The sequence below is a fragment of the Heterodontus francisci genome, unplaced genomic scaffold, assembly GCF_036365525.1.
Source record: "Heterodontus francisci isolate sHetFra1 unplaced genomic scaffold, sHetFra1.hap1 HAP1_SCAFFOLD_61, whole genome shotgun sequence".
Lineage (NCBI taxonomy): Eukaryota > Metazoa > Chordata > Chondrichthyes > Heterodontiformes > Heterodontidae > Heterodontus > Heterodontus francisci.
Window position 1 is genome coordinate 9,994,076 of NW_027141441.1, and position 5,748 is coordinate 9,999,823.

Sequence of the window (5,748 nt, forward strand, 5' to 3'; positions counted from 1 at the left end):
TTATATTATTGTACAGATGTGAGAAAAGCTGAGGATGGGAATGGAACGTCTGAATGAAGATTTCATGATGCTGATGATGTAAATGAGGCTGATCTGTTTCCCATTCCACAATCCCTCTTTATTTCTGTGCATGTTTCTCGATGCTGTTTCAACCAAATTGAAAAAGAATCACAAATCCTCCTCTGGAGCCTCAGATGTCCATTAAGAAAAGGCATGGTGGCCAAGTGGTAAGGCGTCAGTCTTGTAAACTGAAGATTACGGCTTCAATCCCCGTACGTGCCTTCTGATTAGTTTCTCATTTTAAATGTGATGTTTCCAGAAAAGATGTCTGTTGCATTTGTGTCGGCCATCTGGAAATCAGTGTCATGTTACACTTTATCCTGGACACTGGGAAGAACATGAGGAGTAGCCACATGGTCCCTCGAGCCTTCTCTGCCATTGATAGAGTGAAAATATCTGAGGTCCAAGCACTGAACCTTATTACTGTGCATTTGCTGGATATTTAACAGAGCTATTCTATTAATCCCACATCCCGCTCTCCGGTCCTTTCCCCCATTGCCCTGTTATATTTTCCATGTCAGGTACATATCCAATTCCATTCAGAGTTAACATTGAATCTGCTTCCACTGACCTTTCAGAATTGCATTCCAGACCAGAACAACACACTGCTGAAAAAACAATCTCCTCATCACAACTCGAATTCTTTTGTCAATTACTTTAAATGTGTTTCCTCTGGTTACTGACCCTTCTGTCACTGGCAACACTTTCTCCTTCTTTACTCTTTCAAAACTCTTCAGGATTTGCATTTCCTGCTGCCTTTGCTGATATAACAAGGCTGAGCACACATCACCAAAAGGAATATAAAAGCAAAATACTGCGGATGCTGTAAATCTGAAACAAAAACAAGAAATGCTGGATTCACTCAGCAGGGCTGGCAGCATCTGTGGACAGAGAAGCAGAGTTAACGTTTCGGGTCAGTGACCCTTCTTACAAGAAATGCTGGATTCACTCAGCAGGGCTGGCAGCATCTGTGGAAAGAGAAGCAGAGTTAACGTTTCGGGTCAGTGACCCTTCTTTGCAGAGTTAACGTTTCGGGTCAGTGACCCAGGAATATGATTGGCTCTGAATCACATTTATCCTTCCTGTCAATCTGATGTGGACCTTGTATTTTCCCGGAACCAAACAATCTGAGCAGCAAGTGTGGGTTCCAGTGATTCCCACCGCGCTGAGAGAGAGAGGATGTGATAATGAGCCAGATAGAAGAAAGGAGTGAGTTAGAGAGTAAAATAGCCCTGGTCTGTTTCTACTAACCCCCGGCCCCCTACTTAAAATGGCATCATTTTCTCCTGCCTCTCCACATTCTAATCCATTGATTAATGCAATCCTTTCATCTGGAACATCGAACATAGAACAGTCCAGCACAGTACAGGCCCGTCGGCCCACGATGTTGTGCCGAACATTTAACCTACTCTAAGATCAAACTACCTACATACCCTTCATTCTACTATCATCCATGTACCAATCCAAGAGTCGCTTAAATGTCCCTAATGTATCTGCTTCTACTACCACCGCTGGCAGTGCATTCCACGCACCCACCACTCTCTGTGTAAAGAACCTATCTCTGACATCTCCCCGAAACCTTCCTCAATCAACTTAAAATTATCTCCCCTGGTGATAGCCCTTTCTGCCCTGGGAAAAAGTCTCTGGCTATCCACTCTATCTATGCCTCTCATCATCTTGTACCCCTCTATCAAGTCACCTCTCATCCTTCTTCGTTCCAATGAGAAAAGCCCTAGCACCCTCAACCTTTCTTCGTAAAACATACCCTCCAGTCCAGGCAGCATCCTGGTAAATCTCCTCTGCACCTTCTCTAAAGCTTCCACATCCTTCCTATAATGAGGCGACCAGAACTGAACACAATATTCCAAGTGTGGTCTAACCAGGGCTTTATAGAGCTGCAGCATAACCTCGCGGCTCTTAAACTCAATCCCCCTGTTAATGAAAGCCAACACACCATATGCCTTCTTAACAACCCTATCAACTTGGGTGGCAACTTTGAGCGATCTATGGACATGGACCCCAAGATCCCTCTGTTCCTCCACACTACCAAGCATCCTGTCTTTAAGCCTGTATTCTGCATTCCAATTCGACCTTCCAAAATGAATCACTTCACACTTTTCCAGGTTGAACTCCATCTGTCCCTTTAATTCCTGTTTCCTAATCCATTGATGTTTCACAATGTACTAAACTGTCCCAATCCATTGATATAACTCAGTCCATAGAATTTCCCAATCCACTGATATTTTCCAGTCCATTGACTTTCCCAATCCATTAATGGTTCCTAACCATTGACATTCCCAATCCATTTATATTGCCTGTGATTTCAAAGCAACTGTGGAATGCAAATAGTATCAGTATTATAAGATACATCGAGACGAGGTGCAATAGCCAAGTGGACAGATGTTGGGTTTATAAAGAAAAAAGCATTGGCTCGATATTTGTCCAGTCTATCACTGGATCTGAACTCTCAACCTACTGTTTTTCTGTGGGTCTGCTGACTTGTATATGTGAAGAACCATTGGATGTTTCTCAATCCTCTGACTTTTCACATTCTTGTGCCAGATTTGTTCCTTTGGGTTCACCAGTGAAGAAAATTATTCCCTATTACATTTGGTGAAGACTTCAATAACCTCACATCCTTGTGTCTCACCATCTCAGGTCAAACTCCCTACAGAAACTTTAAACATTTAACTATTCTGCTGGAAACATTTTCAAGGGCGCAGCCATTCCTTCATTACGCTTCCTTCTTTGACATGTGATTGACAAATATGTGTGTAATGGAGAGAGAGAGAGTGAAAACAAAGAGAGAGAGAGTGCGATAGAAAGTTAGAGGACCAGCTAAAGACAGATAGAGAGAGGGAGGCAGAGAGAGGTAAAGCGATAGACAGAGAGAGAGAGAGAGAGAGAGAAGGAGAGAGAGTCATTGAGTCATGGAGTCACTACAGTACAGTAAGTCATTTTGCCCATCAAGCCCATGTAAATCAATCCATTCAGTCCCATTCCCCCGCTCTATCCCCATAGCCCTGCAAGTTATCTAAACCTGTCATATTTATTGTAATCTTGTACATGTCTATCAAATCTCCCCTCAATCTCCTTTGCTCCAAGGAGAACAACCCCAGCTTCTCCAACCTAACCTTACAGCTAAAATCGCTCATGTCTGGAACCATTCTGATAAATCTCCTCCACCCTCTCTAGGACACTCACATCCCTCCAAACGTGTGTTGACTAGAACTGGATGCAATTCTCTGGTTGTGGCCCAACTCGAGATTTATACAGGTTCAGCATAACTTCCCTACTTTTGTACTCAGTACCTCTATTTATGAAGCCCAAGATCCCATATGCTTTGCTAACTACTTTCTCAATGTGTCCTGCCACCTTCAAAGAACTATGCATATGAATCCCCAGGATTTTATTCCTAAAAATATGCTTTCTTCATATAAATCTGTAAAAAATGCATTATACAACAGTTCAAAACAGCACCAAGTTGACATTCCAAAAAGTGCAAAGGAAATCAGTTTTCTTCAATACAGGAGTGAGTTGCCTCACAACCCTTCCACTCCGTTTTACCTGACATGGACATTTTACAGCAAACCCATATCTGGTGTCTTCAGCACGAGGGGTTTCCAATGGGTCCAGCTGCCCAGTTCACTATGGCAGGGGGACCTTACACAGTGGTCTTTCCCCATTGAGCCTTTGCAGTGGCTACCCCAAGCTTTAGTGCGTCCCTCAGCACGTAGTCCTGGACCTTGGAATGTGCCAGTCTGCAAAACTCGGTCGTGGACAACTCTTTCCGCTGCAAGACCAGCAGGTTTCGGGCAGACCAAAGAGTGTCTATCACCAAATTGATGGTCCTCCAGCAGCAGTTAATGTTTATCTCGGTGTGTATCCCTGGGAACAGCCCGGAGAGCACAGACTCCTGTGTTACAGAGCTGCTTGGGATGAACCTCGACAAAAACCACTGCATCTCTTTCCACACCTGCTTTGCAAAGACACATTCCAGAAGGAGGTGGGCAACTGTCTCTTCCCCACCGCAGCCACCTCGAGGGCCGCGTGTGGAGGGGGCGAGACTTCGGGCATGCAGGAAGGATCTGACAGGAAGGGCTCTTCTTACCACCAGCCAAGCTACATCTTGGTGCTTGTTTGAAAGTTCTGGTGATGAGGCATTCTGCCAAATCACCTTGGCAGTCTGCTCGGGGAACCATCCGACCGGATCCACCGTTTCCTTTACCCGTAGGGCCTTGAGGACATTCCGTGCAGACCACTGCCTGATGGATTGGTGGTCAAAGGTGTTTTCCCGCAGAAACATTCCCACGAAGGATAGCTGGTACGGTATGGTCCAACTGGATGAAGCGATCCGCGGCAATGTGACCAGACCCATCCTTCGCAACACCTCAGCACAGAGTGACACTTGGTGTTTGTGTACTGGGGCTCCACACACAGCTTGGTGCAGCTGCACACGAAGGTGGTCATCAGGATGAGGGCGACGTTGGGTACATTTTTCCCGCCCTTGTCCAGAGGTTTGAACATCGTGTCCCTCACGCCCTGGTCCATTTTAGATCTCCAGATGATGCAGTTGAAGTCACCGCCTAGGATGACCGGCCTGGACGTCGCCAGCAGCAGTGGGAGCTGCTGGAAGACGGTCAGCCGCTCGCTGCGTTGTACCGGGGCGTACACGTTGATCAACCGGAGCGGAGCGTTGTTGTACATCACGTCTGCTACGAGGAGGCGGCCGCCCACCACCTCCTTAACTTCGGAGATGGTGAAGTTACCTCCCCGCAGCAGAATACCCAGGCCGGAGGAACGGCAGTCATTACCCCCCGACCAGATCGATGGCCCGTGGGACCACCACCGCGACCACTGCCTGTAGCTGCTCAGGTGTGGTATTCCACACTCCTGCAGAAACAGTAAGTAAGCTTTGATCTTGGCAAGGTAATCCAAGGTTGAAACACATCGCGTAGTAGATTTAATGCTACGCACATTAATGGAAGCAATTCTTGCACCCATTTTTTACTGAAAATTGGTTGTTGCTTCCCATACCATTTGTCCTCGCCTCCTTGATGAAGGGGCACTGACCCGAAACGTTAACTCTGCTTCTCTTTCCACAGATGCTGCCAGACCTGCTGAGTGGTTCCAGCATTTCTTGTTTTTATTTCAGATTTCCAGCATCCGCAGTATTTTGCTTTTATCTCGCTGTCTCTTGCTGGTTTGCTCAGTCCCTTTCTCTGTCTGTTCCTTTCTGAGTCCTGATAATATCTTCCTGGTTTTCTGTGTGTCTTTCTCTGCCTGCCTGATTGTCGGTGCCGTTACTCAGTGTCCTTGTGTCATTGTGCAGTGAGGGTGAGTCCGTCAGCACGTGTGTTGCTGAGTCCGGGATTCTTGAGAAATCCGACTCCAATCCTATTTCAAGAAAAACTTTGGGGAAATGAACATATTTCACTAACAGGCAGCTGAAATTTAATACAGCAGTTAGCAGAGTGGTGCAGTGGAAGTGTGCTGGGCCCATAACCCAGAGGTCAATGGATTGAAACCATTCTCTGCTATTTATGTTTGGTAATAATACAAACAGTTCACTTTCAAAACGTCAAGTATTTACCCATAATAACAAGATGCTTCCAAAGGCACTCTATTGCAATCAGCTTCTTCTTTCTCGTGAACACATCAATCAGTAACAACTCACTTGTGCTCACA

General features: G+C 45.8%; 1 non-coding gene across 1 annotated transcript; it reads left to right on the plus strand.

Moving 5' to 3' along the window:
- Positions 1-210: 210 nt before the first annotated feature.
- Positions 211-282, plus strand: trnat-ugu (transfer RNA threonine (anticodon UGU)). The gene has a single exon. It is a non-coding gene; the product is annotated as a tRNA-Thr (tRNA).
- Positions 283-5,748: the final 5,466 nt, after the last annotated feature.